Genomic DNA, 13,879 nt, shown 5'->3' with positions numbered 1-13,879 from the left:
CACCACTTACTAATTATGTAATATTAGAAATTTGGGAAATTGTTTTATTTCTTTAAGGTTTAGTTTCTTCATCTATAAAATGAGAGTAATCCTAGTGATATACAGGGTGTCCCCAAAAATGTATACACACTAATAGCTGATAGCTCAATTTTGAAAATGAAATGTATTTTAATATACACTGCCTTTGTAATTATTCAAAGTATGTGAATACGTTTTTTGGGGACACACTATCATAGACAGTTAGACAGACATGAACAGAGCAGGAATGATTGGCCAGGAGCAGAAGGTCACCAGGGTGGAAAGTCCCAGGTCCCTAGCAAGGGGCAAAACTGGGAGGACAAGGGTTGTAGGATAGGACCTTGCCCCCAGGCTGACCTTTTCTCCTGTGGCATGCCACTAGTCATGTGGTAGACCCCCTTAGAGGAGGAACTAGGGGGCCAGAGAAAAGCCTATGACTCCTATACAAGCCCTTGCCTAACCACTTCCTTAAGCATTAAGACCTCAAGACAATGAGGTTATGACCCACGTCAAATAATGTTAGGAATAAATCCTCAGGTCTGTCGACCACAGAGACAGAGTTTTGGTCAAACTAGAGATAACATTTAGGCCTCAATTGTGTTTCAGTTTCAGGCTCAGAAAAACAGCAAGGCCAGGCAGGGGGATGCCATGGCTGACCTCAGGACCAGCTGCCATGACTAATGACCCCTGCCATGGTGCCTACCAATCAATAGAGAGAAAGAACACACCTGGAAAGCTGATGAATATTCTATTGACACTTTCCCCTAAGACCTCCAGATAAAAACCCTTTAAGAGAAGGACCCAGTGCGCATGCCAGTACCTTTCCTCCCTCAAGGGGCATACCTTTGTTTTCTTTCTCCTAAGCTCCAAGGGCCCTTCTTTTGCCTCTGTAACTTGTTTCCTGAGCTCATGCAGCCAGCTGGCTCACTTCTTCTATCTCTATGACTTTCTAAACAAACTTTTGCTTGCATTTGAGTCTTGGCTTTAAATTCTTTTTTAGCTAAAACTCAAGGACTGAGATCTAACATCTGGTGCTATTTGCTGTTAACACTTGCAAAACACTTAAATAACATGTAGCTCTACCAACTATTAAACAATTGTGAACTATTATTTATTATTTCATAGTAATCATATTTTGATAATTAAATATAGTAAAAGAAATGGAATCTTTTTATCAGGCTAATAGATTCCTTGACATTTATGGGGAAATGCCCACAGTTTGTTATATTTTCTACTCTTAGGAAGCTATAACCTTCCTTAAGAACAAAAAATGACTTGCTTATTGGTATTGAAAGGAGTTTTTAGGGGTAAAATGGTCAGCTTTAGGGAGTTTTAGAAATAAAGAGGGTACATGGGGGAGAACTGCAAAGTTGGGGGGCTGGGAGCTGCCAAAAGGCATACATTCACAGAGAGAGAAAAGAGATGCCACAGGATAAGGGGAGAGGAATACACTCATTCACAGAGGACAGGGGAAAGCCATAGAGAGTAGAGAAACAAAAGGGAGAAAGAGGAAAACAGATTTTCACAGGAGATAGAGAATTCTACCCCAGAAGGGGGAGAAAATGGGTGGGGGGCAGCATGTGGGGTTTGAGCTTTGAAGCTGCTGTAGTGACCAATCAGAGGGGAATATCAGGACACAAAGAACTGCTACCTATATAAACCTTAGAAAGAGGGGCTTAGTGGGCTACCCCTTTGGAACCTCCTCCTCATATGGGAGTCTGTACTTGTTTCCCATAAATTTCCACTGTTTCATATACTACCTTTTGTCCGTGGCTTCATTCTTTGAATCCACCTAGAGAAGAACCTGGGAAAGAAATTACCTTTGCATGCTGCCCAGAAAGAAACCACGTGTTTCAGTTTGGATTGCACGTTTCAGTACCTGAACTACTTGAATTTTGTTACCACTGGCAAACAACATCTCTCCAGATTTATGCCACCCCTCTGCCCAGTCTTCCTTTCCTTTCTGAAATTCTCCTTCAAAAAACTACTGACGCTTCCCTACATGTTCCCCCAAATCTTTCAAAGTCATCTCTCTGGTTTACCCTAGACTTTGTCACCATTATCATTCTGCAATTTTCTTATATTCCATGTAACTTCTGGAAGCTAGAGGAAGACAAAAATGCAACAGGTCTGCCCAACAAGATATTATAACAATGATTAGAAGAGGAAGGGTGCTCAAGGGAGTAATCATTCACCTTGATCCTGGCTAAAGAGAAAAGATCTTCAAAAGACTTAAATTTATCTTAATGCTCCTTGGCTTTTCTTCTTTTTTCCTCTTAGGAACAATTCTTGTCTGAGTTATTTCTCTTGAGATGGTGTCGGCAAAGAGGCACAGGAGTGGTGAGACTCTTATGAACTCGGACACAGTCCTGGCCACAGGGCAGAAAACTCTTTCATAGCTAGGTGGTTGGGAAAAATATATATGATATTTGGGAGGAGAAGCGAGGTGGTCAGGAGTATCGACAGGCCTCAGGAAACAAAGTGGTGTCAACTCCAACTGGCATCTTTCAGGGCAGTGCACACACAACCAGGGACTTTGTCTTTTTTCACAAGTTGTGTTTGCTCTCCTGTGACAAGCTGTCAGAGTAGCCTACTGGGAAATCTTTTGTATTCTCTTCCATTCCTAAACAGCATATAGACATCAACATTGTTGTTCTCAACTTTAAAGCAGTCAAAGATCCTGTGTGAAATGAGCTGTATGCTCCACAGTCTGACGCCCTGAATTTGGACAGAATGAAAGAAAAGGCTGGTTGGGAAAGTTGGCTGTCTCAGGAATGAATCCTGTTCTGGGGAACATTTTGGCAATGTAATTTGAATAAAATTTATTTAATGTTTACAATTGAATGTTCTTACAATTGAAAAATTATAAGAGATCTTGTAATTGAGACATAGGCAAGAGATAAGACTTAATTTAATCATTAATGAGTGATAATGGTATGGAGATTTTGTGGGAAATCATCCTTGTTTTTAGGAGATATATTCTAAACTATTTACAGGTGACACGTCATGATATCTATATGACACTTACTTTAAAATTACCACATATATACTATATATATGTGTATATAAACCACATATACATACACATATACACATATTTATATACTAGAGGCCCGGTGCACGAAATTCGTGCATGGTGTGTGTGTGGGGGGGAGTGTGTCCCTCAGCCCAGCCTACACCCTCTCCAATCTGGGACCCCTCGAGGGATGTCCGACTGTTGGACATCCCTCTCACAATCCAGGACTGCTGGCTCCCAACTGCTTGCCTGCCTGCCAGCCTGATCACCCCCTAACCATTCCCCTGCCAGCCTGATCGATGCCTAACTGCTCCCCTGCCAGCCTTGATTGCCTCTAACTGCCCTCCCCTGCTGGCCTAATCACCCTTAACTGCTTTCCCCTGCTGGCCCAGTTGCCCCTAACTGCCCTCTCCTGCTGGCCTAGTCGCCCCTAACTGCCCTCCCCTGCCGGCCTGGTCCCTGCCCAACTGCCCTCCCCTGCAGGCCTGGTCCCCCCCTAACTGCCCTCCCCTGTAGGCCTGATCACCCCCAACTGCCCTCCCTTTCAGGCCTGGTCCGTCCCAACTGCCCTACCCTGCTGGCCATCTTGTGGCAGCCATCTTGTGTCCACATGGGGGTGGCCATCTTGTGTGTTGGAGTGATGGTTAATTTGCATATTACTTCTTTATTATATAGGATATGTGTCTATATATACACATTAATATGAGTATCTTTATTGCTATATATACACACATATATGAATATACATGTCTCTATATATCTTTAACATATATGTATAATCTAATCTATTGTATATATATCATGCAAATGGGACAAATATTAAAAATCAGTGAATATAAGTGAAAAGTATTTGAGTATTTATATATCATTCTTCCAAATTTTTCAAAATGTTTACTGTGTAAATAATTTAAAGTAAAATACCTAGCATCACATCAAGTACCATGTCTATGTTCATCTTATGTTGATTACCTTTTCCTCTTTCTTCCTTTTTCCTCTTCTAGTTTTGCTCACTTTCCTCCATTGCAATAAGCCCTCATTATGGTTATTTAAATATACATTGGGTCTAGTTACAATACCCTAAAAAAAGTAGTTTCTGAAAAAAGCATAAAGCACAAAAGGGCAGCGTGTTGTAGAAGTGCCAGGAGTGGCGATAATTGGCAGCTCTGCAAGGTTGATCTGTTCTCCAAAAGGGGCAGCGCATGGTGCTGCATGTTAAGTGTTTTGCAGAATTAAGAGGACAGAATTAGCAGTCTGCACTACAGCAAAAACCAATACCCAGAATATTAACATGTTTCAATAAATACAAAAACAGGGTAAACATGCTTATTTCAGAGTGCTGATGTAGTAATGCAGATGCCGAGATTATCTTTTCTTAGAACTTTCCTCCCCAAGGTAGTAGGTTTTATTGCCTGTGGAAATGATGAACATTTATTCGGAAGTTGCCTGGGGGGCTGGAATTATGTGCACAGTTAATTATATACCATTTGAAAGATATTTCTGTCAAACTTGCTGGTCAACTTAATGAGTAGCCAGTGTGTGTCTTGATTTTTAGGATAAAGACCTTAGGATTCTGGGATAATTTTTCTTTTGCTTTGCTTACTTGGTAAAGTTAAAGCTGGGATGGCTCCAGGAAGGAGACAGGAGGAATATGCTGATCTGGGTGCCCCTTTGGGCCATCATTCTCTTGAATTTCACTTCTTCTCTCGGTGACTGTAAAATGAGTCCTTTTCAGGTTATGTAACGAATCCTCAAAGCTCTCCTGTAGAGGAGAGGGTGTAACAAACTATTTACCACCCCAACCTGTAAATTGAGAAAATCAGAGGGCTCAGGGGAAATTATTTTCTAAAATTATGCAATGAAAACTCAGTTTATCCATCTACCTTGTTTCACTCCATGTATATGAAGCGCTAAATGAAATATAGGAAGATGTGAGGAAAGCAAGAGTTCCGGACATAGTTTCTGCTCATTAAAGGACAATATAGTACAGTGTGTGTGTGTGTGTGTGTGTGTGTGTGTGTGTGTGTGTGTGAAATTGCTATGCAAACTTTTGCCCACATGTAAGCTGTGACTACTACTTTAGTCATCAAAGATATCATTATCTTCTACTTCATCATCCTCTATGTTTATAATGGTAGATTTCTCAGGAATTGAGAAGGAAGAAAAAGAATGTTTTACTGTTTTGGAAAATGAATTTTAAGCAAGTTTTGAGTGAAAGCCGTCATCCAGAAGGTTTTTAAAGATGTGGCTGGGGCAAGTATATTCAAATGGAAGATGTAGCATGAACAATGAGGCATGAGAAAGAGGATGGCCTATAAAAAGCTCTGATAGCAGCAGAATGGTAAAATAATAGGAAATATGGTAGTCAGGGTCGAGATCGAATGTGGGAGGATGGGAGGTCCAATACCTGGGGGCAATAAAGCCCATTGTCTCGGGTTTTAATGGGATTCAGGAAGCAGTGAAAACAATGTAGGATTCTGGAAAAGGAAATATTGTGACAAAGCAGTGCCCGGGCAGATGCAGTCTTTTCAAGTGTTCTGAATAGATTGTGATCCATTGAAACCAGAAGAGGAAGGAGGTTTTTAAGATAAAGCAGATTCAGGAAATAAAGATCTTGCTTTGATTAGCAATGTCAAGCCCAAGATCGTGGAGCTTTAGAGCACAGCTGGAGCGGATTCTCACAAAGTAAGGCTTCACTAGATGTTAAGTTTGTGGGGACAAAAGAAGGAAAATGGACCTAATGTCAGCAAAGACTCCCACTGGGGCCTGGGAAGTAAGACAGCCCTCCGTGTGACCCAAGTGTGTTAGAGGAGACTGGAAACCAGGGTAGCATAAAGACAGATCTGTTAAGATCATGTCACCCCAGCCGCCCCCGGAGAACTCATCCCTGGCTTCTGCTCTCTAGTTCTCCATCTCCCCGGGGTTGCTGTGAAAGAAGCTTCTCTCCCTCTCAGATCTGCAGGTCTCCAAGTGTCCTGCTTGTGACTCCCCTTCCAAGTCACAGCCAAGGCCAGGGCAGTGACGGGCAGCTTGCTGGGGCATGCAGTCTAGTATTGCTCTTGCTTGCCGTTGTTTTGTTTTAGAGAATTTCTAACAGGGAATTTTAAAAGGCCTCCATGATGTAACCTTCGCATTACTGGCTCTTGCCCTCTCCTCGTGAAGAAAGAATTGAGCCCCCTGCATGTGTGGTGCAGTCACCCATATTTATGCAAAGAGAAGGTGCAGGGATGGCTGGGACTACCTGGAATTGTTGTCCCTCCCTCTGTGGTACTCACCACCTGGGCATGAGGTCCCATTGTCTTCTCTCCCTGTTACTCCATGTTGTGGGAAGAAAGATATTTTAGAGTCCTTTAAATTTTTTTATTTTTATTATATTCTGTTAGCAGGGTACCTAAGCAGGACTCCCTATACCATCATATCATACATTGATCATGAACATGACTGTTAGTGTTTTATATAAGTCCATTGGGGCCTGGGCTGAGGGACAAGTCTATGTGACATACAGTAACCCTTGCATTTTTTAAAATATATTTTATTTTATTGATTTTTTTTACAGAGAGGAGGGGAGAGGGATAGAGAGTTAGAAACATTGATCAGCTGCCTCCTGCACACTTTCTACTGGGGATGTGCCCGCAACCAAAGTACATGCCCTTGACCGGAATTGAACCCTTCAGTCTGCAGGCCGACACTCTATCCACTGAGCCAAACCGGTTAGGGCTGTAACCCCTGCATTTATATGGGATCTTTGGAAGTAAAAAGATGCTATGCTTCTTTAACCACGCTTATATAATTCTTATTATGTCCCATGCTCTTTTCTAAGTGCTTTATTTAATTCTTGTAACAACCCTATGAGGTAGATATAGCTATTATCCTCCTCCTCATTGTTTTTTGATGTGGAAACTGAGGCACAGAGAAAGTAGCTTGCTCTACATTAAATAGCTAATAGGTGGGGAAGCTGGGGTTCCTTTCCAAAGACTTGGTGCCAGATTTTTGGTGTTTGAACCCCTATACTATACTGTCTCTTGAAATGAAAATGGAGATATGTGTTTCTCAGGTAGCATTATCTATGTACAGATGGAAAGAAGCCTCATATACTGGAAGACAGCAAGGCATCTGTGCTATCTCCCTCTTCCCCCATGTTACCCTACTCTCACATTTCTCTGGCCATGGGGCTGGAGGACCTGAGGCATTCTGTATATTTCTACAAATTCCCAAGCCATAAGTAAGGGCTAATGCCCAAGGCCCCACCGCATGACCTCATCCTCCTATCTCATAGAGTAAGCCCTGGGATCCTTGGAATTTTGTGGACGTGAGGAAGAGAGGTAAGATATAAGGGGAGTGTAAGAAGGGTTATCATCCTATATAGTCTCCCCATCGTATTGGCTTTGCTGTCCTTTGCTATCACATGATCAATCTTCAAATTCCAAAGGTAGCTGATGTAAATAACTTAAAGTTAAAATATCTTCCCAGAGATTGTCAGGACAAGGACACCATGGTGGCAATTGATTGACTTTAGAGTCACTTGCCTCAATCCAGTTTAACAAGTAGCTATTCATCTATGTAATTAAAAAAAAAGTGGTGGTGGGAAGTGACACTGTGGCTTCTGCCCTGAGCAGAAATCTGTGAGCTGGGCAGTTTCCAAAAGGTGTCTCTGGGTATGGCAAGCCCTCTGACCTACATTCCAAAACACCTCCAGTCAAGCTAGTGTGTGTGCTCACTGCAGCCCAAACCTACTTGACACTTTGTTACTGATTTCATTCTTCCGTTTATGTCTGCTCTGTTATTGGATGTGTCTATTTTTTTCCTTTAATGGCCTCAATCCTCCCTGTCCTTGCTACTGTCCAGGAAGTCTTCCATGCTAACTCCAGCTGGAGGTCATTGTTATCTGATTATGTGCTTCCAATTTCTTTTAAGTATCATTTATTTGGTATTCATTATTTACTCTTTCCATAGCCTACTCACGAGTCCATGTCTCTTTTCCCAAACTATATTATATGCTATTTGAGGCTACATAACATCTGATTTAATAAAGGCCTGTTAATTGAGAGTCTTTTCTATTGTAATTTCTGAGAAATCTCTGGGGTCTTGGTTATCTTTTATAAATCAATATCCTGAAGAGCTGCCCCATTCCCCTGTGTTATTCGTGTTATAGAAGCGTATGAAGGTTCAACCTGAAGAGTAGAACTCTATATATTAAGCAAGAAGGAGGGGATGGCATAAACACTTAAGGGAAGAGGTATCAGAGGAGGCTCTGGCATAGAAATACAATGACCTTGATTATCTAGTTTTAGAGGATATCAGACACCCAGAATCCCACCCATTCCAAATAAACTCACCAAAAGACAATGGACAAAGAGGGGTGGATTATCAGAACTCTTCTCCACTAAGATTATGCCATCCTGCAGACAAATATAAAAAAGGAGATTCATGAACTAGAACATCAATTTATAATCTAAGGGGAAGCCAACGGGTATCTTAGTTTGACCTTTAGCACATAGTCTATTTCAGACTAAATTTTATTATAGAAGCACATTCCACAGTATGCTTGTAGTGAGAAACAGAATCTAATCAGAGCTGACAGCAGCTCAGTTTCAGTAGAAGTCACAACAGGCTGAGCAAGAACGTGGCTTGGTGGGAATGGGAAAGGGAAATCTGGTGGACCTATAAGAAGACAGAGTGCCCAGGGTAACTCAGGGAGTGGCGAGGCAGGCACAAGGTGGCTGCATGGATTAGATTGGCAATGGTTAAAAGGTTGAATAACTCACTGCATTGGCAGCAGGAGTTAAATAACTGCTGTTTTTGAAGACAATCAACAAAAACTCAGATGAAAACAGAAGTAGCTAAAATATATGAACTCAAGTCAGGGAAAAACATTAGAGAAATAAATGGTTTAAGAAAAGTTTTCTTTGAATTAAAAGGATTAATATTAAAATATTCTCCTCTTTCCCTAAGGATCCTAAGAAACAATTTTTAGAACTATGGAGCCCATTTGCTAATAAAAACATTTAATTCTCTGGTCTATTTTTCACTGTTACACTTGATATGAAAAGAGGATAGGAGTCTTAGAATCATTATACGAGGAGTAAGATATAAAACTACAAAAAGATAAAACTACTTCCTCACAGTTAGGCAATGAGTCAGCATGAGTCCAAGTTTTGGAATATAGATCTCTTGGCACCAACTCTGGGAAAATGCTTTCAAACTCTAAAATCCTATAAAAGCAGAGAGAATAATTACCAATAAAGGCTGATTGCCTTTCACACAGTGAGCACTTTACTCATCATGTTGAATTGACTATACACAAAGAATTATTTTTATGCTCTTTTCTCTCTTTAATTATCTTATTAGCTATCTTTTTTCCCTCTGGGTAACATCTGTGTGTGATATAAATTAAAAACTTTCTCCATTTTTATGTCCATATGGAACCACTTTTGTTGGTTTCTTACGTATCCTCCTAGAGCTAACCTGTGTACTAATAAGCTTATATGTGCAAATAGAGTTATATTTTGCACATTAGTTGCTTTTTGGTTTTATAATTAAACTTATACCATATCAATTTCTATGTAGTTTTCTGTCTTATCCTTTTTAGATGCCATATAATATTTTATTGTACATATTTGTAAGTTAAAAATACATATTTAATAGCCCTCTATTGATGCCCATTTAAGCCATTTCCATTTAAAAATATTTTTGGTATTACCAGCAGTGCTTCAATTAATAGCTTTGTTCAAAGGCATTTTGCATGAGTGGGAGTATATCAGTAGAATCATTTCCTAAAATTGGAATTTATTGGGTGAAACAGTGTGGTTCATCTATAATTTGGATGGATATGACCAAATTGCTCTCTACCAACTTATATTAACCACTACAAAGGATGAGAATGCCGGGTTACCCATACTCTGGTCAATGAGCATGTTAGACATTAAAAAATTATTGCCAATTATCTCAATTATCTTATTTTTCATTTTTCTTACTTTGAATGAGAATAAGCATCTCATCATATATTTAAAAGTTACTTTTATTTCTTTTTCTTGAACAGCTAGCATCAGTTTTAAAATGTATTTTTGTGTCTTTTAATTTGTTATTTAAATTAATAAAAAATTAACAATAGTTCAAATAGATTCATAATTCATATATTGGTGATATGAATTGTTAAATTTGCACTTGACCTCTCACAGCTTTCTCTGGGCCTCTTCATTTTTCTCTTTTAAAAGTAGAGAGGAGTGTATATACAGAGTGGATTATCGTCAAGATTTTTTTAAAATATATTTTTATTGACTTCAGAGAGGAAGAGAGAGGGAGAGATAGAAACATCCATGATGAGAGAGAATCATGGATCGGCTGCCTCCTGCATGCCCCCTACTGGGGATTGAGCCCACAACCCAGGCATGTGCCCTGACCGGGAATTGAACCATGACCTCCTGGTTCATAGGTCGATGCTCAACCACTGAGCCACACCAGCCGGGCATCAAGGTGGCTTTTATCATCATATCCCTTATGTGACTCCTTTGGCAAGCATATACCTGTCCCTTTGTTATCTGTCTCTAAATGTCGACATATTCATGAGTCTATCTGGGTACCTTAAACAATAAATGACTGGATTGGCATCAGTGAGGGAAATAGCAGAATAAAGCTGAGAGTTATCCTTTTTATTTCCTTTGAAAAGGACTGTAAAGGGATTAATAGACTTTTTCCCTGCGATGAACACATTTCACAAATTCTTTATGTGACTTTAATTCATGATTAAAACTAACTTCCTTATTTCATCTTAGAGATTCTTCTCTAGTTTCAGGAATGGGAGAAAGATAAGCGGTTTGAATCTTTTGGGAGGTTCTTGAGGTCAGTATAGCAAACCCCATGTCAAAGAAGATGACTTTTACCAGAAAAGGGACTGACTTCACCTTTTAATAGAGGAAGTCTGCCCTATCACTGACAAGGTCCCATGTGAGACTTGGTGGTGAGTGATTGATGCCCTCCCTCCTGTCTGCTGAAAACCTCCCTGGGTTTGTGCAGGCTACATTGCTTTAATCTTATTTCCACGAAAACGCCAGTAGAGAGTGATGGCCTATATCTGGCAACACTCGTCTATGTCACATGACTTAACAAGGCAGATCAGAGGTGGGCAAAGGAACTGTGCTGGTCTGTGTTGTCAATTTTATTGACAGAAAAATGAGTCATTAAAAAAGGGCATCTGAAATTATAGACCTAATTTAGTTCCTGTGTATTAACCAGCAATTCAATCAAGCCAGAGAGAGTCTTCATGCACCTGAAGCAGCTGAGAGTAAGTGGCTTAAAAATCTGCTTAGTTTAGTCCCAAGAAAAGTCAGAGACCTGCTGATTTCTCTCTCTTTCTCTAAAACGTTGTCTGCAAACCTGGAAAGTATTCAGCCTTATGCAACATGGTGGTAGCATTTCACTTCCTTGTCAACCTCTATCTTTAGACACATTTTTGGAAGAAGAAATAACTTGAGTCTTTTGTTTCCTGATTTGAAGATTTGGTTTCATCCTTTGAAATGTTTTATTAAAATCTTTGACTTCTTAACTTTTGATACCACTGCAGGAAAAGGGAATTTGCTTTAAAAGTCACCCATTTGGCTCTAATAATATTTCTCTATTGTTACCATAAGCACTGCTGGAGAAATTACTATTGAGTGTGGAAATAATTAGGGAAAATTTAACAAGCAGAGAGATTCATTTAAAAAATCTAAGTGCCTGTAAATTTTAAAGTAACTATACTGAATATTTCAGCCTTCATACACCTTTTGTGTGTTTTTTTTAAACAATGTATCTTAGTAACATTTTTATATCTAAAGGGTAAAATCGAATTAAGAAAACAAGGAGAATATTCTATGATTCTTTCACTAGAATGCCTTTTATACAAATATATTTTTAAAAATAAGGAACCACAAAAAAAAAGGAGCTATGCAAGTAATATGGCATTATACTCTAAGTTCATGCTGCACATTCCCTAGACTGTTATCAGAAGGGATCTGTATAATGTGAACCAGCCCTCCCTGCCTAGGCCTGGAAGGCTTTTGTTGTACCAAAGTTACCAATGCAATGCCCCATCCCTTTCCATGAGTTTACTTGATGTCTCTTCTTGTCAATAGGTTTTTTGGTCATTTAGGATACACGTTATTGAACTTCAGATATCAAAGTTCTTCATTTCCTTGCTTCCCAGAAGCCTCTGGGATTTTTATGCAAATGAATACACCTTCTCTTTAGGCCTTAGGGAGGGCAGCCTTCAGTCCAGGTCTGTTCTAGTGTCTGGTTCTAGTGTTTCTTCCCCCAGGCCTGCAATGGTCTCTGCAACCTAGACATAGCCAAGGGGGCTTACGATCACCCTGGGAAGAACCAGGAATATCCACCCCAAGGTACCTCAACACAGAAGAGGAAGCCTTGTTTATAAAAGTATTCTATCCTACTCAACACCAATGGCACCTGGCATTCCTTTGCTTCGTGAAAATTCTAAGTCAATGGTAGAAATATCCCTGGGTCATGTTTTTGCTCTAGCTCCTGTTATTTGTGACCTTGGGCAAATTCCTGAGTTTCTCTGTAGGAATGGACAAGAAATTTTCAAACTTCTCTGTGGAATATATGAGCATTTTTCAAAGTTTATTTTAAGCCTCACGATCTTTTTTTTTTTTTTTTTCACCCAATTTTTTTCAAATAAAATACAAACTTTACCATGATAGTCTCAGGTGACACTGAACTATAACTTTATTTTCTAAAACTAAATTTTAATGCATGACTCTGAACTCCCAATTTGTCTTATGTAGAAGATTTAATTCTACCAATTCCATTCAAATCTAATAAGATTTAATGACTTCTCAGTCAATCAGGGTTGAAAATTTAGACATATTCAAGACCACTTGCCTTTTCCTACTTCCTGGTCTGGAGAGGAACCTGGTAAAAATGAATGTGGTAAAACTAAAGGCAGTATTTCAGAGGGGAAGCAGGACACTTTATAGTTTCACATTTGCATCCCGCTCTGGAAAATGTTCCAGGATTTGTTGAGAGGGCCAACTTCCCTTCTGGACACACAGCCATGCTCAGTTCACTCTGTTCTGTTCCTGGACTCACCACTTTTTTCCACATCATCTGTTGCCCTTTTTAATGGTTTTTCTAAAAGACTCAGAACTCAGATCTTTATTCCCCATAAGAAGTGCTGTGATGGTTAATGTTAGGTATCCACTTGACTGGCCACCAGTGGGGATGCTCAGCTTAAACATCACTGAGTATGTCTTTAAGGTGTTTCTGGATGGGTTTAGCATTTGAATTGGTGGACTCAGTAGAGTAGACTGCCCTCCCCCATGTGAATTGGCATCAACCAATCTGTTGCAGGTAGAATAAAAGGCAGAGGAAGGAAGTATTTGACTTTTTTTTTCCTGCCTCATTGCTTGAGTTGAGACATCTCATCTCATCTTCTCTGGCCTTTGGATGGGCATTTGTACCATTGGCTTCCCTGGTTCTCAGGACTCATGACTCAGACTCAGACTTCATTACAGCACTGGCTTTCCTAGGTCTCTAGCTTACAGATGGCAGATCATGGAACTCTCAGCCTCCATAATGTGTGAGCCAATTCCACCTAATAAATAAATCTCCATACATAACATAAATTCATTTTAACCATAAGTATATAAATCTTACATAAAACATATAAATGTCTCTACATATAGATATGTATATATATTTATATCTTGTGGATTCTATTTCTCTGTAGAACCCTGACTAATAAAGTGGATTAAGACTAAAAAGACCAAGCCCTTTCCCACTCCACTCTCCATATGACCTTAGCAATTTGCCTGACCTCCCTGAGCCTTAGTTTCTTCATTGGTAAAACAAAGA

The sequence above is a fragment of the Cnephaeus nilssonii genome, assembly GCF_951640355.1.
Source record: "Cnephaeus nilssonii genome assembly, chromosome: 9".
NCBI lineage: Eukaryota > Metazoa > Chordata > Mammalia > Chiroptera > Vespertilionidae > Cnephaeus > Cnephaeus nilssonii.
The sequence above is the reverse complement of the archived record's forward strand: the minus strand, read 5'-3'. Positions refer to the sequence as shown.